The sequence below is a fragment of the Oryzias melastigma genome, linkage group LG23 (genome assembly GCF_002922805.2).
Source record: "Oryzias melastigma strain HK-1 linkage group LG23, ASM292280v2, whole genome shotgun sequence".
NCBI classification, from domain to species: domain Eukaryota; kingdom Metazoa; phylum Chordata; class Actinopteri; order Beloniformes; family Adrianichthyidae; genus Oryzias; species Oryzias melastigma.
In genome coordinates, this window is record NC_050534.1 from 11,484,562 (window position 1) to 11,496,586 (window position 12,025).

Below are 12,025 nucleotides of genomic sequence, written 5' to 3' on the forward strand. Positions count from 1 at the left end.
GAGGAGTTGGAGCAGATCCATCGCCGCCGCCGGCATTTGTTGGTATTTTTTCGGCGGAGACAAAACGATCTACAGGTACTGTGTACAAACGCTTAAAAAACATCTAGGAGCTCTTTTACATATTAGCTTTGGCTAGTTTAATTGAAATATTTATTTAGCAACACTATTACAGGTTGTAAAATACACAAATACTGAATTTGTGGGTTTGTGGATTATTCAAGTTTTGTTTATTTCACAAGTTGTTGCAGTAAATGTAACTTAGTATAAGTACCTACACTTTTCTGAGAATAAAAACATGTACCAAATAACTACAATGGGTTTTTATTATATGAATCATTCTACAATAGCGTTAAATGTTAATTTTATCTTCAGACTTTTATTGCAGAAATTAATTAAATGTTTTTTATTTGAAAATATTTAAACGTATATATTGCAGGTTGTCACAGCTTGTGCCATCCTCCACAACATCTGCCTCTGTGCTGACGACACCGAGGCTCCAGAGGAAGATGTGGAGGTGGTGATGAGGAGGAACCTGGTTTGGAGACCACCAGCGGTGCTCTCTGGCAGGACCAACTACCTGCTGAGGTTTCTGCCTTGGGGGAGGTACCACCTTGATTACTGGTAACAGGTAATTAAATAACGCTATGCTAGCTATGCTAGCTTGTTGCGTGCGTAAAGTTCGACACTATATTGGACATTTTGGGATGCCTGTTTACTGCTGTGCACAAGTTAATTATTACTCTCAGCTAATAAAGGAGAACTTATAGAAAACATTTTAGGAAGATCTAAATCAATTTACGCTCTTTGTTTATCTTGGACAATGTTAACAAGCTAGCGTAGCATCTCTAGCTATATAACTCATTGCTGAGCTAATTTTACCTCATTAGCGTGAGAGTTTGAGCCATGATGATTATGTGATGCTTTGTTAATCCTTTTAATTATCAAAACTGGACTTCACCTTCTTACCTTTAAAATTCTATAATCATCCTGTTAAAATGTAACTCCTAAAAGTAGCATATGTGAGTTTTGTGTCTGCTTCAACTGTACCAACACAGAGAAAATCCTTTTTTAGCCTGATTAAACCTTTGCAAGAAATGTATAAATGTGTCTGCCTTAATTTCTAATGTTTCAACTGTTAATGATAATTTCAACAATAAGTTGAAGGGATTTAACACATTGGTAGTTTATAAAAAATTATTCAAAAATGCAAAATAGAGAGCTGTATCTCATATTTGACAGTTCTGAACATGTTTTATTTGTACACTTGTAATTTTACTATATTTTACTGACAACCGCGATCCCTCAGAGACTTGTTAACTATCATCTGTCAAACACACATTGTCAAAACTTCCGCTTCCCCGCTGATTCCTGTCTCTTCACTGCCTTATTCAGCTTCTTTGTGTTCATTGATGAAGTTATCAGTCTGTTGAATTTTATGGAGACGTGGTGCCTGTGAGGTTCTGGAGCCACATGTGGTTCTTTAATCCCTCCGTTATGGCTCTTTGGCTTTAATTAAAAACAATGCACACAATTTAAACAAATAATTTTTGGAGATTTCTTTTTGTTTAGCAGGTTTTGTTGTTTATGTTTAGATATTTAACATGTGTGGTAACTGAGCAAAACTATGCTAACTATTTACTTGAATTAAAAAAAGAAAGCCAAATATTTTCAATCATGATTAATTGATAGATGCATGGATGGACTGAGAATAGTTAGCAGTTAGCTCAGGTGGCTCAGTACATGGCTGACGTGCTGGAGGACAGCCGAGACAAAGTACAGGAGAACCTGCTGGCCAACGGAGTTGATCTTATTACCTATCTTTTTTTCTTTTTTTAATTCAAGTAAATCTGCTGCAGAAGAAGGACCTTTTGTGTGTTTTATTTTGGAAAGGATTGGATGTGCTGCTGTCAAAAGTAATGAAGTAGAGTTTTTTATTCATAGAAAATTATGACTCTTTTATAATTCATTTATTAAAAAATACTTAAAAGCTACATTTTATAAATAACATAATTGTCTATAATTATGAATAAATTATAATTCTTTGCTGCTCTTGCTGTGTTTTGGTCCAGAAAAAAATGGACCACTTTTATTGTGAAAGGTTGCAAACCCCAATCTATCTTATAACTGAAAAGATTATCTCTAATTATTTAGATTTTGCTTAATTTCAATATTTTAAGACCACAAAGTCTACGACGTGACAGGATGGCTTTTTTTCTGTTTTCATTTTAACTTTTATTTTGAAAGTGGGTACAGTTGTGTTCATAAATATACATAAAATGTGAAACTTACATTAATGTTACAGGGTGACATTTGTGACATTTGTGAAAATCTTTACTGTTTATTCTCATATGAATTAAGTGATTATGAATAAAAAAGGAGAAACCATGTTAGTGCTTTTGAAATGCAAAATTATACATAATTTGACAAAATAAAAAAAGAAATGCAAACATCTTAAGAATATTCATCAGTTTATGTTTTTATCTACTTTATATAAAACCAGATTTATTTAAAGGAGAATATGAATATGAATATGAAAACAGTATTTCAAGCTAATTTCAGTGAGAAAGTCTTGACATTGTTCCTTTGGCTGCAACACGTTTTAAACAGATGACTGCACAACCAAAGGTGGATGTGCAGGTCTCTCACACACAGACACACACACACACTCAAACACACACTTGGGGTTTATCATGTTTATGTATTAGGCAGAACCAGCCAAGATGTGACTCAGTAGGTCGAAACCTCATCTTCTGCCATTTTCTCTCTCGATAATTCGACATGCCAGTAGGGTGTATGTTAGCATGGGTGACGGTATGCTGAGTCCTCCGACTGTTCCTTTTTTTGATTAAAATAAATCTGAGCTTTAAAATAAGTTTGTGCTACAATTTATTCTTTTGATGTTTTTTTGTGTTTTATTTTCTTATATCTTCATGTGCAGGGGCGGACTTAGCAGTTTGGGGGCCCAGAGCAAACACTAACATGGGGGTCCTCTGCAGTGGTTATATACATATATTTTTTAAATCCTTACCTAGGGAGAAACATTTAAAGAACTTCATCAGTGGTCCACTTTTAGACAGTATTAATGAACCGAAATGTGTTTCAAAACTGAAATCACATTTAAATGTTAAAGAAATGTATTTTAAGTACTTTATTTGAAGAAAATCAACTTGAATTTATCAAGTGTGCAAATTTTCTCACTTTAGAAACAAATGACAGCTTTAAAAAAAACTTCTTTCAAGGTTTCTCTCTGCTCTCGAAGTTAATGCTGATGGAATATTCCATTGCTGCAGAGAGACGGGGGAGGACAAAATACGTTCACATGAGCATCATAAGCCATTTCAGTGATGTTTATCTTTTTATTATTTATAATTATAAGCGTAAAATGTTTTTAGACATTATTATTAAGTGTTCGAGTCTCCCCAAGTGTTTGGGCCCTGGGCCCCAGCCTTTACCTATTGGTGAGCCGGCCCTGGTTGTGTAAGGATTGTATTGAGACGTTTGATTTCATGTTCTGTTTTGAATATCCCAGGTCATAATTGATCATCCTAAGCTGGTTTTCAGTTTTTCAGTACCAGATCATCTGCTTTGTCAACTCTTTTTTTTTTTTCGATGAGTATTTGTCATGTTTGGGTTTCTTTTTTAAATGTTCACATCTCTGCCACTAAGCCTGTAGTCTCCTACATTTAGGTTCTCCAGTTCCTGACAGATAAATTAATAAACCGATAAACCCAAGCTTTAAATATAATAGATTTAATAAAATATCTGATTATGTTTTAAATCATAAGGTAGAATTAATTTAGTTTTTAGTTGTTTTTTTTTCTTTTGGATCCTGTTTAGGTGTTAAAATACTACGTTGGTTTCTCTTCATTGATCCAAAACGTCTAAATATATGATAGTCTTTCTCGTTTTTTTTTTTTTTTTCCTTATTTTTCTTTATCTAAATCCCTTTTTGTTTTTCAGAAAAAGAAAAACGATTTTAAAAATTACAATGTCAACCTCAAAATAATATTTTAAGTGAATCCGAGACCTCTGAAAATCCTAAAAATTTCTAAAAGCTACATGACATTTTGATCAATCCATCCCCAGTGACTTTTGATACTTTTAGTTTCTTCATCCCAATAACCAAACTGAACGTTTTTTATCTCTTTATGGAAAAGACCTGCTTCTGCAGATGCCACACACTCTGCAAACTGATAAATCCATGAACCATGCAGAGAGCAGAAGGCTATTTCAGCTTTTGTTTGCCTTGTCACTCATTTCTAGGTCACTGGAAGAAGTGAATGCTCGACTAAGACTGAGACAAGCTCAGTGAAAGATCTCCACATGGCTGCATCGATGGCTTCTTTTCATGTGCATGTATGCATCCCTACGTGCAGTAAAGCGATAGACCTTCAGCACAAACCCCAAAAGGCACACTCTCGAATAAATGTCTTTGATGCACATTTGGCCTTATTTTTTCCAGACTAATGCTCCAGCCATTTATTTAATCTGCTGATGCTGTCAGCTGAGACATTTATAAGTAATCTTTCATCATGCGGTGTCTTTAGGCTGCTACTTTGTGAAACCGTTGCAACTTTCACAAGATATATGAAACGTCTTGTCAGCATTTTGAGAGTTTATAAAAAAAAAAAAAGTGTTTTTCCCAGTCCAGCATTTACACTGAAGGTGAAATGTAAAAGTTGATGGATGAATGCATCGAAATTGAAGACTAAAGGGATCACTCACTTTGGGATTGATGAATATTTGTTCAAGTGATTTAAAGCATCGAAGTCACAGCGAAACTAATGTAACATTTTTGAATAAAATTAATCAAACATGATTTGAATAAAGAAATACTCAAAAAACACAGTTTTTATCTTAACTTATTTTATATTAGTCCTCCATTACAAAAAAACCCACAAAAACATAATTTTCTATGTTTTTTTTTATTATTTTCTCCTGCTTATTTTATATTCATGTTATACTTTCCTTGGATTTACTTTTGATATTAAACCTTTTGGATCTGCTATATCATCTGGGTTACTTGCCAAACCACGACAACTAATGATTGCCATTTTGTTGCTTTGTTTGTAATGTTAAGTTGGGGGAATAAGGGGCTGTTACCCACTAGAAGAGTGTGAACCGATAGATTATGGGAAATGTGGGCAGGCTTACTCAGTGTCAGTGGTCCTGCCTATAAGTCAGAGATGAATTTTTACAAACTCCTGGAAAAAGAATGTCCCCGAAAGCAACGTAATGTTTTAAAAATTTTGTCTAAAAATGGTATGAACAAAAGACCACTCAAAATACAATCAAAGTGAGTCTCTCAAAAGATTTTTTGCTTGTACGTGCCCCCAAAACTCTTTGTTTTAGTGTATGTGACAACAGTCTCTTTAGAAATGAGTCAAAAGATTTGAAGAAAAAAAATCTGCTAATGGGGTAAAAGAAATGGTCTTACTAAGAATTCTTATTTTTAGAAACAAATCCTAGTCACTAAGATATCTTTTACATACTATTATTATTTCACTATTGAACAACTTTCTTGACATTTTTTCTGAAACAAATCTTTTTACTTTCTCAGAAATTCAATTTTTGTAAGTCTTTAGCTAGTTAAAGGGATTGGTGAGCTCAGGTATCAGCAACTGTATTGTTTGTGAATTATTTTGTTGAATTATTGTTTTGTATACGCAAATTTGAAAGTATTAAGCCATAAAGTTTCCTTTTTCCAAACAGGAAGCCCTATTTTATGTGTTAGAACAGGGGTGTCAAAATCAATCACACAAGGGGCCAAAATCTATAACACACTTTAGGTCGAGCGCTGAACAGGACAAACATTTATTGAACACTCTAAAACTACATTTTTAAAACTTTAAAACCGTAATACTGAACATAATTTTGATCTAGATATATAGCTGCAAAAATGCTAGTGTGAATGCTTTAAGGTAAAATTGGTTGCAGAAGATGCTAGTGCTAAATTTAATAGCTGAAATCACTAAAGCTGATTGCCAGCTAAAGTATTCGCTAAATGCCAAATTAGCCCATAAAACTGAAAAAAAAAAACTACGGTTAGCCAAAACAGCTAAGATGTAGCTGAAAAAAATAGCTAAACTTCAAAATAGCTTAAAACAAAGTAAAATAGATTAGCCAAAACAGCTAGCATGTAGCTGAAATTTTAGCTAAACTCCAAAACAGCCTAAAAACAAACAAAAAAGCCTGAATTAGCCCAAAAAAAGCTAGCCTATAGCTGATATATTAGCTTACCTCCAAAATAGCCTAAAACAAAGTAAAATAGATCAGCCAAAACAGCTAGTATGTATCTGAAAAAATAGCTGAACTTCAAAGTAGCCTATCCATCCATCCATCCATTTTCTTGTCCGCTCCTTCCCTTTCGGGGTCGCGGGGGTGCCGGAGCCTCTCCCGGCTACTGAAGGGCGAAGGCGGGGTACACCCTGGACAGGTCGCCAGTCTGTCGCAGGGCCTCAATCACACACACATCCACTCGCAGACACACCTAGGGACAATTTAGAGTCACCAATTAACCTATGAAGCATGTTTTTGGACGGTGGGAGGAAGCCGGAGTCCCCGGTGAAAACCCACGCACACACGGGGAGAACATGCAAACTCCACACAGAAAGGTCCCAGCCGGGAGTCGAACCGGGGCCTTCTCGCTGTGAGGCAAGAGCGCTAACCACTGCGCCACCGTGCAGCCCTCCAAAGTAGCCTAAGAAACTGAAAAATCCTGGATTAGAAACAAGCACAAGATAACATTAGGCTGTTAATACCAATTAAATAAAATGATCTGGAGGGCCAAATATAATCACCCAGCGGGCCGGATCTGGCCCCCGGGCCTTGACTTTGACATGCGTTAGAGGGAGGATTTTGGTGCTGCTTCTGTCTTTAGCACCATAGTAAAAAGTAATTCAAGTAGTTTTTGTAGCTTTCACTGAGATTATTGGTTCAGTGTTTGTTAAAATGTTTTGTTATATCCACCTTTCAAATATAAAAAAAAAAGAAATTAGGACATCCTTCTTCAAAACCTTGTTAGCCCAAGGCCCAGATTTTTCAATCTTCCCATCCTTGCTTTCCACAAAAAAGGGTACAAGTGTCTTTTTATTCATACTTCCTGTATACCTGCACACAAATTTATTTCTAGTTTTGAAAACACGTAATAATACAATGCATAGAAACACAGGCTTAGTCCTCTGCATGCATCTTAACAAGCTTTTTCTATCTTTTCATGGTAAAGAAGGCAAATTATAGGCTTTTTGTCCTTCTATGACACACATGTCACTGTGCTACTGATTCACTTGTATCCCAAATGTTACTTTAAAACCTTGTAATTAATGTCATAATCTACAACATGCTATTTATTGCCTGAACTTTCCGTGCAGACACCGAGAAAGCTTAAAGTTATCTTCAGTCTGTTTTCTATGGATTTCTGACGTATTGTTTACGACAGGGGAAAAAAAACTAAATTCAAAATGATATATGTGCTGAATGAAAAACAGTCCATCAAGATGATGGATGGCAAATAGAAAAGAAAAACACTGAAAATCAATTCAGTTTAAAAAAGACGACCTCTACCTGACTTTAAAAACACAATTCCAAAGAATGTAAAGAAAAAAACAAAACAAAAGTTCATGCTTGAACTTATTTATAATCAAAAATAAACCAAAAAGTTTTAATCAAATTTGTTCTAGTAACATTTTAAGAGCCTCGCAAAGCTTAACTGCTTTTAAATGTTTTTTTGTGTGTTTTATTCACTTAGGTTGTAAGAACATGGGCGCTTTGTTGCGGTTTATCTCCAATTAGGATGACTTATGCAAGCTTAAAAGATCAGTAGAAAAAGCTCCCCAAGACTCCCCAGGTTGTTTTTTATGTCAGAACTTTTCAGGGTTGCGTATTTAAACTTTTCAAGACAAAAACAGATATAAAAAAAAAAAAAACAGTTTTACCTTCCACAGAAACAGTTAAAGACTTTCAATTTAGTCTAAACAATGTGGCAAACCATCATGGAGCTGAATCTCGATTTATGAATCTTTTTTGCTGCTTTGACCTCCTCCAACAAATCCTGCAACGATGACTCCACATGATAAGCAGGGAATCTTATCGTTTTAAGCCCACAATCAACTAATCTAACAGATAAAAGGATTAAATTAAAGCCATGAGCGGCGTTGTATGGCTCGCAGCAGCTTCCACCCCCGCCCTCGCTGTCTTCCCTCTTCCTTGCCACCCTGGTCACACCTGCTTGTGACAAATTCATACAAAAACCACTGTTTTCAAAATGGCGGCATTTCTATTGATTTTATTTCCATAGCAACCATTTTGTTTTTTGACCAGCTGGGGGTGACGAACGGAATTACGTAATTTTCAAAAGAATTGGCAAAAGTACACTTTTGGATTTCCTTAGCAACCGATGTTTATGGTTAACCACGCCCACATTCGTGAAATGTTCCTATTGTATGTTGTATCGTTTTGTTCAGCTCAGGTCAAGGAGTTATTCAGTAAACGTTCAGTATTTTTTAGTAAATAATGTGGGAGCAACAGGGAAATAACACTTTTGCTCGCTTGTTATGTAAACGTGATTCAAAATCTACAAATTCTAATTCCAACATTTTTTCCCTAATAACTTCCCAATGATGCCCAACGAGTAAAAAAGTGATACCTCAAAGTCCTTAGCAGGAGTTTAAATTTGTAGACCGTACTAACAGGTACTTTTTTAGAAAAATCAAGATAGCAGCCTCTTCCCGAGGTCAAAGGTGAACAAATCTTCGGTGGTGGTTGTAGACCTAATCTAGTGGTATATGTGAGAAATTATGTGAAGATCGCTCAAACTAAAGGTTTATTTTCCCATATTGTGGAAAAATGTGAAAAACGACAAATTTCACACTTTGCCCCAAAATGGCTGCCAAGGCTAGGTCCGGTGGCCATCCCATAATACTTTTAAAATCTTCTTTGGATATGCGCAACACGCTTGTTGTGGTTTTGTTAGCAGATATTGAAATATTTTTTGAGCCCTATTTGAGAATTTGGGCCCATTAATATTCACCAGGTACGAGGTGCTGGCAAATTTCACCAAATTTGGTGAATTTTTGCGCAGTAAGATGGAAGAATTGCGAAAAACATTAATTAGTCAAGTCAATCAATTCTGGAAAACAATGTAGTGTTTAGAGAATAAACTTTCTCTTTCATGCATATTAAGTCAACAGGTTTCCTATTCAACGATGAACTTCAAAGGCAGATATTAAGTGACTAAATAAACTAAACTGAATTTCACAGCTGCTGTCAAAAGTGCGGTTAGAAAGGCCAAGTGTTTGCCTCATTATCTTTTGTTGAATTTGTATTCTGAAAAGGTCTTTGCTGCACAAATTCTCTGAGGAAATCAAAGAACACATTACCGTGCAGAAAGATGAATAAAAGACACACTAAGGATTGCAAACAAAAACAGAAGGGATGCTGCATTAAAATGGTCAGCAAATTTAATGCAGAAAAAAAGTGGGTTCTTGTAAGTGGTTTCATTTTAACAATGTGAGGTATAATGGGGGTCTGATGATCTGACAGTCTTCTTGCTGCAACCTCGAACAAAAGTCCTTCAGGGTTGCACGATAAAAATGAAAGTAGAAAGTGATAAAGGATTACAGCTACAATCACAGTCAGAGAAAATACAAACTTTGCTGAGGGATCTTAAAACTCATAAATTCTCACGGGATGATATAGTTTTTTACTTTTACTGTAGATTATCACTTAATTCTGCACACATTGAGTTTTGATTTTCCCTTTTCTATTAATTTTTTTCCCCAACATTTTATACTTGACCACCTGAACCAAACTAACAGCTGGTGATTCATTGACACGCATACCTCCATGTTTTATTTTTATTTTTTAAGACTATACACACAAGAGCAGGTCACACTGTGTTAAATGGAACAATGGACGCTGGATTGCAGGTTTGCTAGTTATTATGTGTGATTACTCTAACTGGAGACCTGGCCAAACAAGGTCAGTGTAGCAGCAGACGTGACAATTTTCCAGGACTAATGTCGAAGTCAACAGCTTCCCACCTGAACTGGAAATAGTGGCTACAGAGAACTGCTTTCCCCTCATGAGGTGCCAGAGTCTCTTCGAGGCCAACCAATAGTCCCTCTCCATGACCTCACCAAACTCAATCGAGTTTTTGCCTCCGCAACAACCCAGGTCACAGCTCACTTAGACTGCCGGTACCTGTCAGCTGCCTCTAGAGTCCCACAAGCTTAGACAGGCCTTGTAAGACTCGTTCTTCAGCTTGACAACATCACTTACTTTTGCTAACCACCACTAGGTTTGGGGATTACCACCGTGGTAAGCACCAGAGTCCTTGTGACCACATCTCCGAACAACAGCAAGACAATGGGGGTGGAGAACATGGTCCACTCGGACTGAATGTCACCAGCCTCCTTTGTTATCTCTTTGATGCTTTCCTGGATGTTAAAGACCTCCCAGGAGACCCTTAGAGTATTTTGGGGTCTCCAAAGTCTTTCCACCCACTTCCCCCAGTAGCAAATCCAACTCACCACCAGGTAGTGATCAGTGGACAGCTCTTTTTACTCGAGTGTCCAATACACATGGCCAACGTCGCCTGAAGTGACTACAAAGTCGATCATCAATCTCTTGCCGAGGGTATCCTCATGCCAAGTTTATTGATGGACACTCAACATGGTGTTTGCTATGGACAAGCTATGATCAGCACAGAAGTCCAACAACAAAACACCACAAGGGTTCCGATCAGGTAGGCCAATCCTACCAATCATGCCACTCCAGGTGCCGCTGTCACTGCCTACGTCGGCATTGAAGTATCCCAGGAGGACGATTGAATACCCGTTGAGGAACTTTCCGGTACCCCTTCGAGACACTAAGAAGGCTGGGTACTCCAAACTGGTTTTCAGGCTGTTGGCCAAAACCACAGTCGGAGACTCTTTCCCTCATCCATCCATCCATCTTCTTCCACTTCATCCAGGGTCGAGTCGCGGGGGCAGCAGTCTAAGCAAAGATGGCCAGACTTCCCTCTCCCCGGCCACTTCCTTTAGCTCTTCTGGGAGGGGACCCGAGGCGTTCCCAGGCCAGCCGAGAAACATAGTCTCTCCAGCGTGTCCTGGGTCTTCCCCGGGGCCTCCGCCCAGTGAGAAAGGTAGTTTGCCCTTTCCCTCATTCAAAGGAAAAGGGACATGGCCCTCTTTTCCACCAGGGAAAGCTCCAACACTTGACGTCTGAACTGGGGGCTCACAAGAAACCCCACATTTGCCCGCCACCTCTCGCCATGTGCAACTCCATAATGGTAGAGAGTCCAACCCCCTCTAAAAGGAATTGAGTTTCAGAGCCTAGGCTGTGCATGGAGGTGAGCCCAGTAATATCTAGCCAATACCTCTCAACCTCTCGCACAAGCTCACACTCCTTCCTTCCCAGAGAGGTGACATTCCATGTCCAAAAGCCAAGTTCTATGACTGGAGTTTGGGCCGCCGAGGCACCCACAGGTGTTCTCCTGCAGGTGGTGGGCCCACGGGAGAGGGATACGAACATTGAAAATAATATGCAGAAAATTGGGCCTTTCAGACTAAAGTATCACACATACTTGGAGAAGATGTTGTCTTTTATAGAGAAAGAAATGACAGTAAGTGGGCTGCAGGGATATCGATGGCTTCATCAACAGGAACTGATCCAGAAACTTACAAATAATGAAACATGAATAAACCGTAAACCAAACAAAGGAGCTTCCAAACATTTGTCAAGTTATCAATAAACATTCAGCTCAGCTGTTAAAATCTAAGACAGTTTGACCAAATTAGGCTGTACAAGAAGTTGGTCTGCTGACGGCGTTCACTTGCTGGAGTGTATGTTCACTTCGACTCTAATCTCGTAACATTACTTTTTTTATTTTTTATGGTCCTAATCTCGTAAATTCACAAGACAAAAGTTGTAAACTTACGAGATTTAAAGTTGTAAATGTAAGAGTTTTTTCTTGTGAATTGATGACTAGGGGCGTAGCGGTAGGGCGGTCGACTCTTGATCGGAG

General features: G+C 37.6%; 1 long non-coding RNA gene across 1 annotated transcript; it reads left to right on the forward strand.

Annotated features, from left to right (window-relative positions):
- The first annotated feature begins 6 nt into the window (after window positions 1–6).
- Window positions 7–4,442, forward strand: LOC112157810. The gene is made up of 2 exons (XR_004947207.1): window positions 7–628; window positions 4,264–4,442. It is a non-coding gene; the product is annotated as an uncharacterized LOC112157810 (long non-coding RNA).
- The last annotated feature ends 7,583 nt before the right edge of the window (window positions 4,443–12,025 follow it).